This window comes from Lonchura striata, chromosome 2 (genome assembly GCF_050655825.1).
Source record: "Lonchura striata isolate lonStrDom1 chromosome 2, ASM5065582v1, whole genome shotgun sequence".
In the NCBI taxonomy this organism is placed as follows: domain Eukaryota; kingdom Metazoa; phylum Chordata; class Aves; order Passeriformes; family Estrildidae; genus Lonchura; species Lonchura striata.
This window is the reverse complement of record NC_140704.1, coordinates 47,977,040-47,988,268: the sequence shown is the minus strand read 5'-3', so window position 1 is coordinate 47,988,268 and position 11,229 is coordinate 47,977,040.

The window sequence follows — 11,229 nt, the reverse complement described above, 5'->3', positions numbered from 1 at the left end:
TAGAGTTTTTTCACATGGGGTTCTCATCTCCATTAGATAGGTTTATTGACACCAATCAGTCATGATGCCTGGTAGCTCCAGACAAGTGCCTGAAAAGAGGGACCATGGAAAAAGAAATCCCTGGGCAAATACACCCTTACAATGTAATCTCCACATCCATCATGTGATAGTCGGGAGCAGAAGCTGTATTGGGGCTGTGGTATTGTCACCTTCCGTTGTTTTTTTTACTGAGTGATTGCTGTGTGATCATTTTTACATCCCCTTAGGGTGGTTTCGGTGGGGGTTTCAGCCAGTTTTGTAGTCCATGTTGTAATAGTGTTGTTACAGTTCATATGCCACAATTTAGAGACTGCCCACTCTGAAAAAGGAACCATCAGCTTTAAGGGAAAGGCATGACGAAACTATGGAAGGGAGGGGGAAAAGGGATCCTGGGTAAAATCTAGCAGAGATTAGAAATATCTGTCTTCAGATAAACAATTAAAATTTTAAGACCTGTCAGATTAATGTTTGAGTCTCTGCCTCTTTGTGGATGGGCGATCTCCTCTACTCTGCTAGTTTTCTCGAAATACTATCTTACAGAATCTCACTGGGGAGGAAAAAAAGTGTTCTGCTTTTGCTGTTCTACAGGGTGTATGGAGGGGTAAAGATGGGTTTACCTGATGGGTAAAGAACGGTTTCAGTCCCTACTGCAATGGCATCACATCTTGCATTAATCAAGGAAATTCAAATAGGGTTTGCAGAGAAGGCTTTTATTAAGCTGTACTAAACCCAGTCAGTAATTAAAGTGCTTAGCACTATATGCTAAGGCTATGTTTTCTAATCTACTAAGAACTTTGGGAGTCAAAATATATCATTGTATATAACAGTGTATTATTGTTAGGTGCCCTAATTTCAGATCATACCAGTGAGCTAAACAGCAACTTAATTTTGGAAACTGATAATCTTCTGCTTTTGGATAGGGAATGGAGAGATTTGGGGATTTACGTTCAGTAACCACTCAGGACATGACTTCAGACAGATTAAATTACGTAGAAGTTGGCTTTGAAAGTTCTTCTGAAGAAATTTGCACAGGTAATTTTGTGTTTGTAATGCTGTCCAAAGAGAGGACATTAGCAGTGCAGACTTGAAAAAAAATGAGCTGAGCATGGACTAATGGGCTATCTTTTCCAGATTGTGTAGAGGTATCTCCCTAACTGTCAGTGGATCTGAACACAGGGAAGGACAGACAAGGTTAGGTCATGTAAGGAAGGACTCTGCAGTTTCTTCAGTAGTGCTGTCGTGGTTTAGCTCCAGTTGGCAGCTATGTACAATGCAGCTGCTTCTTCACTAGACCCTTCAAACCAGTGGGATAGAGAGGAGAACTGGAAAAATGTAAAACCATGGGCTGAGACAATGACATTTTAACAACAGGACAAAGGAAAAGGATAAATAAAAAACTAGAGAAAAAACTGATGCCAAATTCAATTGCTTACCACCTGCTGACCAATGCCCAGCCCATCATCAGCTCCCGGCCAACTCCCCTGATTTTAAATTATGGACCAAGATGTTCTATAGTTTGGAATATCCCTTTGGCCAGTCCAGGTCTTGTGCACCTGAGATAATGAGAAATCCTTGACTCAGGGTCAGCGCTGCTTGACAACAACCAAAACATCAGTCTGTTATCAACATTATTCTCATACTGAATCCAAACCACAGCTGCTAAGAAAAAAATTAACTCTATTCCAGCCAAAACCCACACAACTCTTTTCCTAACAGAGACATGTCTGTTTGTCGTGATGGTGTAGTTTGAATGTGAGCAAATGAGTTTCATGTGCAGGTAATGGAGTGCCTGCTCCAACTTCTAAAGGAGTGGAGCAGGTTGTGCCTAGGTTTCAGACAACATTCCACTTAAATTGTTACCTTGGACTGTGTTCACATGTGCCTATTACAGGGCATTAAGGAAAGACTGCCTGTAATCTTCTGGAGCAAGAAAAATGGAAAGAGAAACACAGTAACAGTACTCATAATTTACATCCTAAAGCCTTTCATTTGGTTTTCCTCTGCTTATATTTAAGTCAGTATTTTTCAGACTTTAGTTCTTCTGCCTGTGTAAAAATGTGTGTCAACCATGGGTTCTTTGGCCAAATAAGTAACTAGAAACCAGTACAGGTTAATATTTCAATGTTGTTCAGAATATGCTTATTCTCAGATTTATATTCTTTTTTTTCTGGAGAAGGACCATCAGGGTTCATTTTGAAGATGGGTACTTCTTTGAGGCTGGAGGAAATGTAATTTCCTATTCAAAAATGCTATTGACAGATAATAAGTAAAATCTTACAAAGCCACATGATCTAAATTAATTTCTAAAGACTCCTCAGCCTCTTACTGTGGCCGGAGGAGGGCAAGAGAGATGTCAAATGGAGGCAAATGTGCCTGAGAGTTTATTAATGGTTTTCTTTGGAAAGGGGATGTGTCAGTCTCCAATACCTCTGGAAGAAAGTTTGGATAGGAGCAAGGCTTGTCACTTGGCTTTTCCAGCAGATGGATTGTGATAAAGAGCTTCCTCAAGTGTGCTAGAGCTGAAATGTGGGTGGTTGTTTCAGTGTGATCCCTTACCTGGGCAGTCAGGAGGTCTAAAGGCAGTGTCTCACTTAAGGCAGGTCTCTGGTGTTCATGCTGGCTCTAGGATATCAGCTAATTGTTCTCACAGCAGCTGCTGCTCTAAGGTGAAGTGTGGGCACTGCAACAGCTATCTCTAGCATGACTCATTGCATCAAGTAGCTGGATGTAAGGTGAGCCTCTTTCTGATACAAGTGTCTCAAGTATTTCTTCCTGTCCTTTCATGCTGTGGTAAACAGTCAGAATGAGTGTGTTGGTTCCTGCAACAGAATATACACACACATTGCAGTAGTTACACGTAGTGCCTAAAGATAGACACTAAAATGTGCAAAGTCATTACACCCCCAGATCCCCTTTGAAATCAAAGGAACTGCTTAAATACATATCAGGATATGATGGAGTTCATATTCCTGTGCATAAGTGATTCTCAAACCTCAAGCTGCAGACCCACAACCAAAGACATCCCTGGCTAGGTGAGCTAGTACCTCAGCTTCTCTAGTTCATCAGCTCTTAATGTCTATCTCTCCTTCAAGAAGAGTGAAATAGGTTGCACTGCAGGTGATCAGATTGCTTCCCAAATAGATAATACGGATAGGATGTGATTAAGTATTTCAACAATAGGACAGGAAGAAAAAAAATCACTTGACTAAGAAATTACAAGGCAACTATACAATTAGTATTGTATCATAACTTAGCTACCCCACTCCAGTGATAAAGCTGCTGTTAATTCTTTATTCCATGACATGATTCAGTTTAAGTGAATGAACCCCCAGTGCAGGAAATTTAAGCTCACCCTGTGGCAAGAAAATGACCAAGTAAAATCAGCAGCCAAGCTCCAAAACTTTGTCAGGTATAGAAATAAAACACATAGAAATAAAACACTTTTTTTTTCTTTCCCCCAGACAATGTGATGGTGTTAATGCAGTAACTGTTGTTGAATTTTCACTGTAGCAGCAGAAGAGCCCTGTTCAGCATATTTCATAACAACCATAGTAACCATATTAACAGGATGACTTGCTGCTTTTGAAGGCATTATTTTTGTTCCATGAAATTAGCTAACTCCCTCCTACACATGTTTTATCAAATTATAAAAGTCTCCAAATTTCTAACAAGCACATGAATCATTGTTTTATGATCCTATGCTCTAAAGAGAACTTCTCCTTCCCTGGAAAAGAAACAGTCAGAAAATCCTGCTGTCTCTGATGTTAATGGGAACTTTATTAGACTGCAACCCACAGCAGTTCACTAGTCAGCTCAGTGACAGAAATGTTCTTCTCTGAGTGCTTGCCTGTCATCAACACAAGACAAATTCTATCTTAAAGATAAGAGCTTATTCACTTGGGAAGAAGAAAGAAATGCTTGTGCTTTACTTTTAAACAAAAGACCGTTTTGAATTTTTGTTGGCTTTTGGAAAGTGCTTTGAGCACACAGAATGCTTCTGGGCCATTTATGAGCCAATTTCTTACTTTTTAGCCATACACACTCACATTTGTCTCTCTGCAAACTCCTTCTCTTTTCCATTTCCACTGCCTTATCTTTAATGTTATTATTATTTTTGATTAATTTCCCCTCATCAATTCCTCTCTGTTCCATCTACAGATGACCTGTTTGACATATGAAAAAATTACTTTTTAAAATTATGCTTCTTTTTTGTTTCATAACAAGTTCCTTTGTCCCAGTAAAAGTGCTTTCACTCACAGTTGCAGATTGTGAGTTTAATGAGAGTAAGAAATAAGCAATTTCAAACATTTAATTAAATTTTTTACAGTTTATTTTTGCTAGAAACTGATGATAAACCTGTAGCTAAAATTGTCTTTCCTGAAAAACCTCTATTTGCAATCCTTATATACATCAAAAATTGTGCCATTTTTAGCTATATTTTTGTGTATAAACTACTATATATGCTTTATTTTCCTTCATCTGTTTTTATGTTTAACTGTCCATGGTTTCCATCTAAACAAATCTCTTCATGTGTGGAAATATACCTACTAATGTTAATCTCAGGAATATATTTATATGCTTATAGGACCAAGTAAACATCTGGTAGTTTCATTAAGCTTTAAAAGGAGACATTATTTTTGCCATTCATGTGACTGGATCTATTGAAACTAAAATGTTTAAGTGAAAAATGAGAAGTAAAAAGTAGGAAAAGAAAAAAATAACCCTACCACCCTTAACTAGATATTTGTTAAATTTTATTCTTTATTCTTTGTTACATTTTATTCTGCTAGAAGAGGTAATATGACTAATTATTGTACAGAACTGCACTGTAAGCAAGACAACATTTTCACCAAACTGGACTTTACCCAGGGAGTATTTATAATGCTCATTCTGCAAAGCCTGAGACATCAGACCAACAAAGTATCATTGTAACCTTCAATAAACAGATTTGCAGTTATGGTACTATCAGTACAACTATCATCACCTCAGTACAGAGTCAATGCCTCTCAGATTTTAGATTTATGTGGTTAATGATGCAGTACTAAAAAAAAAAAAAAAAAAAAAAAAAAAAAAAAAAAAAAACCCTCTTGCATGGATAAATTGCATATGTGCAAAGTTCTCAGCCTCCAGTTATGTCCAAAACCATTTTCTGAACTTTATTTCTGAAGGAAGGAAATAAAGTGTGAAGCAGTGTCAGGTATAGAAAGGCTGAAAATGCTGACGTGTTGCTTCTATCAAAAGTATGACTCTGAAGGGTGTGTTGGCAATTCAAAACCATTTAAAGTGATGCTGAACTATCTGCTGTCCCGTCTTTTCACTTTTAATTGCTTTAGAATTAGGAGTCCTTGTTTCCTCTCCCCTCTTCCTCCTCCTCTCTGTTTCACTTTAAAGATGACCTAATAGGAGCACCACTACTATAAAATACATAGCTCCTGTTTGAATGACAAATCTTTTTCTGAAAAAACTGTGAGTGGGGAATTCTGAATGAGTAGATTAAAAAAAAAATACTAAATCATGTAAACAAAAAATGAGATTAAGAGAATTATGCAAGTGACAAGAAAACTGAAAATTTGAAATGACTAGACCATATCCTTTATTTTTTAGCACATGGTCACATAGGTTGGTATCAGATTTTAAAACATGTACATGACTTTCTGCCAAAACAATATGCACAAAAACCATGAGAATAAACTGCAGAATCAATATTTTGATTTTCTGTAATCAAAGTTTTGGAAGGTTGTGTGTTCTGTTCTTTAAACTCAATCCTATCTGAAAGATATGTAGCCTTCCACCTCCTTTATTGTTCCTACAATGGCATTTTCTTGTGCAATTCCTGTGCAGTTTAAGTTTGTTTGCTAAAATAATATACATGGACTTCACTGATGTATCAGATGCATCAGTTGCATCTTGTTATGTGAGCCACTCCAAAATGAGATGCTCCTTTTGGAGCTGCCATGCAGGATCTGGCGCAGCACCTATTTCTTCAGACTAGTCCCTTGTAAAGCCCCTTCTGGCTTGAGCCGGGATATAAAGCCCATAAGCTGGTTTTGGCTGGGATAGAGTAAATTTTCGTAGCAACTGGTACAGCGCTGCGTTGGGATTCATCGCGAGGGCAATGTTGATGCTGTAGGTGTTGCTGAGCTGAGCTTACCCTGAGCCAAGGACTTTTCAGCTCTGCCACGAACAGGTGCACGAGGGAGCACGGCCAGGAGAGCTGACCCCAGCTGGCCATAGGGATATTCCCCAGCACATAACGTCGAGCCTGGGAGCCGCTGCCCGCTTCCAGGCGCTCCGCCCCTCCCGGGCAAGGCTCGGGAAGGCTGGCGGGCCGGGCAGCCAGCCCCCTCTCCTGGGCAGCGCGGCGTGCTGCACGTCTGCCCCTGCCGCCGCATCCCAGCAGCAGAGAGGGATTTCGGCCGAGCGATGCCGGCGCTGCCCGCGGACATCCTGGCTGTACGCGCACACACGCGGCATTGTACGAGTTGCTAAGTCGAAAATGAGCTCTATCCCGGCCTAAAACAGGCTATGTGTTTTTTAAGCACATATAAATCAAGCCACAGGTATCCTGGGAAGGATGAAAGTCAGAAATGCATTTATGCAGAAGCTGGATGCTGGAGATGAGATGACAATGTGTAAGAACAGCACGTGCAGACAAAAGGCCTTCAGATATGTCAAATATCTTGTCAGAGTTTATTTGGTTGTCATTTCAGATGAAACACTGTGCCATTCTTGTTCTTAGAGTTCATTCTAGCAATCCTGACACATTGAGCCATTAAGAGAAGGAAAAAGAAATCTGTGAAATTTTTTAAAATATTGTCAGACCTACAACTGCTGTATTTGAGCAAAAACTTCTTGTAGAGGCTTTAAAAAAAGAACAGGAAATATTATATCCAGGTTTTTGTCCAGGAGTGTTTCCAGCAAATGACACACTGCTAGGGAAACTTCTAGTGTTATGCAGCCATCTTTTTGTTAGAGGAGGCATTTTCATCATTTGTGTCACAAATTTTGACACATGGCTGCAATTTTCAGAAAAGAGGCCTGTATGGAATAGGTCAAATTCACATGCATTAAAGATACTAAAGAATTCTTAAGTTAGTTAAAACATATTGAATTTCACAATAATTTGTACCCATGTAGATTAATTTGGATAAATAAATTAACTAAACAGTAATTGAGAGCATAATCTTTCTTTATATACATTTTAGAAAAAGATGTTTTGTATGTAATAGTAGAGACCACATTTTATTCCCTTTTATGTTAAGGTTACATTCCACTGTATTTTATTTGTGATAAATTGTTCTGTAGTTTTAAAATCACAGTGATTCTCATAGTGATGTATTTTGTATAATCTTTTACTGGTACATATTGATAGTAATGCAAGTGAGAGAACACTATTTATATAGCCACTACACAGATAAAAGAATGCAAATGAAAGAAGTAACAAAATCATCAGCTTTAAAAATCTAACCTTAGCTTTACATAATGAAGTTTTATATAGCTTTAGAAAATCTTTATAATAAATTTTTGCTAAGAATTATTTAACCTGATGAATGAAATTCCTAGAAGAAATTACTTTCACTTTAAAGAGACTGTAAAAACATAAAGTATCGACAGCTTGAGATGCCTTATGTTAAAGCTAATTATTTCAGTTGCAAAGTCATGTGCTTGGTAGACCTACTTAAAAAAGAAGAGAAGTTGCTCTTCTATGCTGTATTGAACTCTGCTCTCTACCACAAAAATAGGGAAGGAAATGCTTGGTTTTTTCAGTCTGTTGTGGAAACTTAAAACTGTCCTCATTATAGTGGAAAAATCCCATTCATTAGGTAAAGAGCATGGAGCAGTGTAGGCAGCTGTGGGTTGCAACCATGGTCATTGATTTTGGGATCTGGATTTGATTTTTGAAGTGTGTTTTGACTGGTAGGTAGTTAATTCAAGAAACACAGCTGATACCCTTTCCAGCACACAGGAGAAATCCTTGAATTGTCATCTCATGGTGTTGAGACCACAAACTGTGTCTCTTTTAGTGGGACAGGCTTTGATTTTGCACTTGTACCTTATTAATGATTGGAGCTGTTGCTGGGGTTGTGGCTTCATTCACAGCAGCCTCTTTTGCTCAGGAATGATGTCACCCTGTTTTTTTTGAGAGTTTTATAGTTCTTCAAAAAGTTTTCTATGCCTTCTGATGTTTACATATTTCTATTGAATTTTCTCACACTGTTCATTTAAACAATAATTGTTTTGCATTATTCTTTGTAGGTGGAGAGAATTGATAGACTGTTGGTTTTGACCAGTGTGGTTGGACAGGTGGCAATTTCATCCTTCAATCCACTGTCACTTTTGCTATTCTATATATAGCGGAGTCAGAAAATAAAGTTTACTTTGTTTGGTTCTTTTTCTTTCCTTTTACATCTAGCCTGCTTGTGTGAGTAATTTCATGTCATAGTGTGACAGAACACCTCATCAAATTTCTCTTAAAACCCTCCTGTCTTGGGCAGGATTACATCCTGCCACACACCTGTAGACCAGGGAAGATGTGATGGCCACAGCACTCACAGAGCAAGGGCTGATGGAAAAGATCTCTTCGTCCTGGGTTCAGTGACTTCTTTTCTCTTGTTTTCATTGGGATCATGCTGCAATTATGCATTTCCCAAGTGTGTTCACATTTACTTCCTTGCTGGGAATTACTGTCTTGTTCTCTTTCTGTGATTTTCCTTGAGGGGAAGAAAGAGGCAGGCAATTAATGGGTGGTTATTCAGCTCCAAGCTGGCACCTGCCACTGCACAATGGATTTGACAACTTAAACCTTTCCCATACCAGGCAGCAGCTCTGTCAAATGCTGGGGTGTGACCACATGTGGCAGCAGATGTTGCCTGTAAGGGTGGTGGACACCTGGGTGCATTACTACCAAGGCTGAAGTGTCCTGCAGATGTATTAGCTGGTGAAGAGGTACAGAAGATCATCCATCCTCAGCTCATTTCAGGTCCTGGGAAGCTTTGGAAAATATCCTCTCCTCCTGTTTTTTAATCACTGTGTTGGCAGAAAACATCCAGGACCTTCTTCAAAGATACAAGATTTAAAAACCACTATGCTGAGCAGCTTAAGATGCAGAGAAAGCTACATGTGTTTGAGGGTGGTAGCTAGATCTCAGGAGGGCTGGAAGAGGGACTCTCAAGGGTGGATTTTTCTTGTAACAATAATTTAACAGGTGAAGCATTAGTTGAAGAGAAGAAAACTTGGCATTCTCTTATACCAAGTAAAATAATAAATTTGAAAACTACATATGAAGACTGAAATGTTAATAGGCCACACTTCATGCAGCTCTGGGACAGAAACAATGAGACAGGGGCAGAAAGGCAGTTCAAAGTGATTAATTCAAAAAGACTAATGAATAGACAACAGCTATGCATAGACAACAGTATATGCATATTTATGCATATACTATGCATACATATATGCATAGTAAATAAGTAGTACTTAAATACTGTCTTTTATTCCCTTTTATGAAGAAGTTGCATTCAGCTGTACTTAAATTTTAAGAATCTTTAAGTATCTTGCTGCTTTTTATAGCAAGAATATGTAAGGGTCTATGAATGCAGAGCTGCAGAAATGTGCATATACTTCCTCTGGTAAATGCTTTCATAAATATCCATAGATGTATTCCCAACAGGAGGTGGTAAAGAGCTCAAATCTGCAGCCAGCAGCAGTAGACTGTTCTGAGCACCGCATTAGAGTTTTCAAAGAGATCTCAGCTTTCAAAGGAGAAATTCTCAGACAAAGTTTGTTTTAAAAGTATTATCTGCCTGACTCTCTATGTAGAAGAATTAGAGCTGATTTGTTTATTTTCTTCCCAGCCCTTGGGATCTAAGCCTAGATTATTTTTTTCTTTTTTTTCCCTCTTTTTTTTTTTTTTTTTTTTAATTTTTGCATGATACAAGGAATGGGTGCAGTTCTGCTCTGATTAAAACTACTAATTGTCCTCAGAAAGAGATTTCAGATGAATCGAATAGTAACAAACATTACAACGTGAGTGTATCAGGGCCAAAGTAAGCTTACTTAATGTTCCTTCAACCTAAGCTATACATGTAACACAAACCTTTCCTCTTCTTAATTTGAAGATTTAACTTATGATACATTTTGGGTTAACTAGAAAAACATTTTTATTTCTTGAACTGGTGGTGAAGTATAAACTAATTCCCTTGTATTTTTAATTATGTTAGTTAATTATGAAAATCAGTGATAACAACTCTCTTGGCATGGACGTGGCACTGCTGCTGGTTTTTGAAGGGGATCCAGACTGTCTCAGGTGTGTCAATTATTCTGATATAAGAATGAAAGCATCACAGCAGTGCAGTAAACTTGTTATCTGTGCCCTAAATTCACAAGGCTAACAGATGCAGCTGAGGTACTGTTTAAGGATGGCAAGGCTTGCAGAAGTACAAATAATAAAGCAACAAAGCAGTAGAGAAAAAAATGATAGTATGGCTAAATGGAAATTTATCAGAAATTTTTCTATTTAGTAGGTGCCTTAGTAAACAGATCAGCTCAGCATGTTTCATCAGACAGGCACAATACAGAAAGATGATCAGGAAAGGAAGTTGTGAAAGAGAGATGTGCAAGCCATAAAATGAGGTTCTATTGAATTATGGCAGTGCTTTTTGTAGGCTTTTCTCCCTGAGGAAAACAAAAAACATAACAGTAAGAACTTGACAATTTTTGTTTTTATTGTTTGAAATCCTATGTATTGGGCACTAGGAAAGAGTTACGGTAAGCCTGAACTTTTCACATCTCATTCACAAGTGATGGGACAGGATAGAAAGCTACTGTTTCAGTTGTGGCTTGGTTCTACTCTATTGTGTTTTATTATAATTACACTGGTTTGAGAGTGAAATTACTGATGAAGTGGTGCATGATTCCCATGTCAACATAAAACCTCTACAAACAAGGATTTGGTTGCTAAAATACACACATCACAACATACCATCCTATCATTTACATCTGACAAGACATATCCAGTATTTTGGTTGGCAATCAAATAAAAAAGAATAGCCAAGTTTCCAATAACTTCACTTTCCAAAGTTTAAACGAGACTTCAAAAGCTGTAGAAATGCAATACAGGATTAAGAAGTCCTATACATACAATATCAAATCTTTCAAAAAGGAAGAATTGTGAGTGCAATTGCTTATTATACT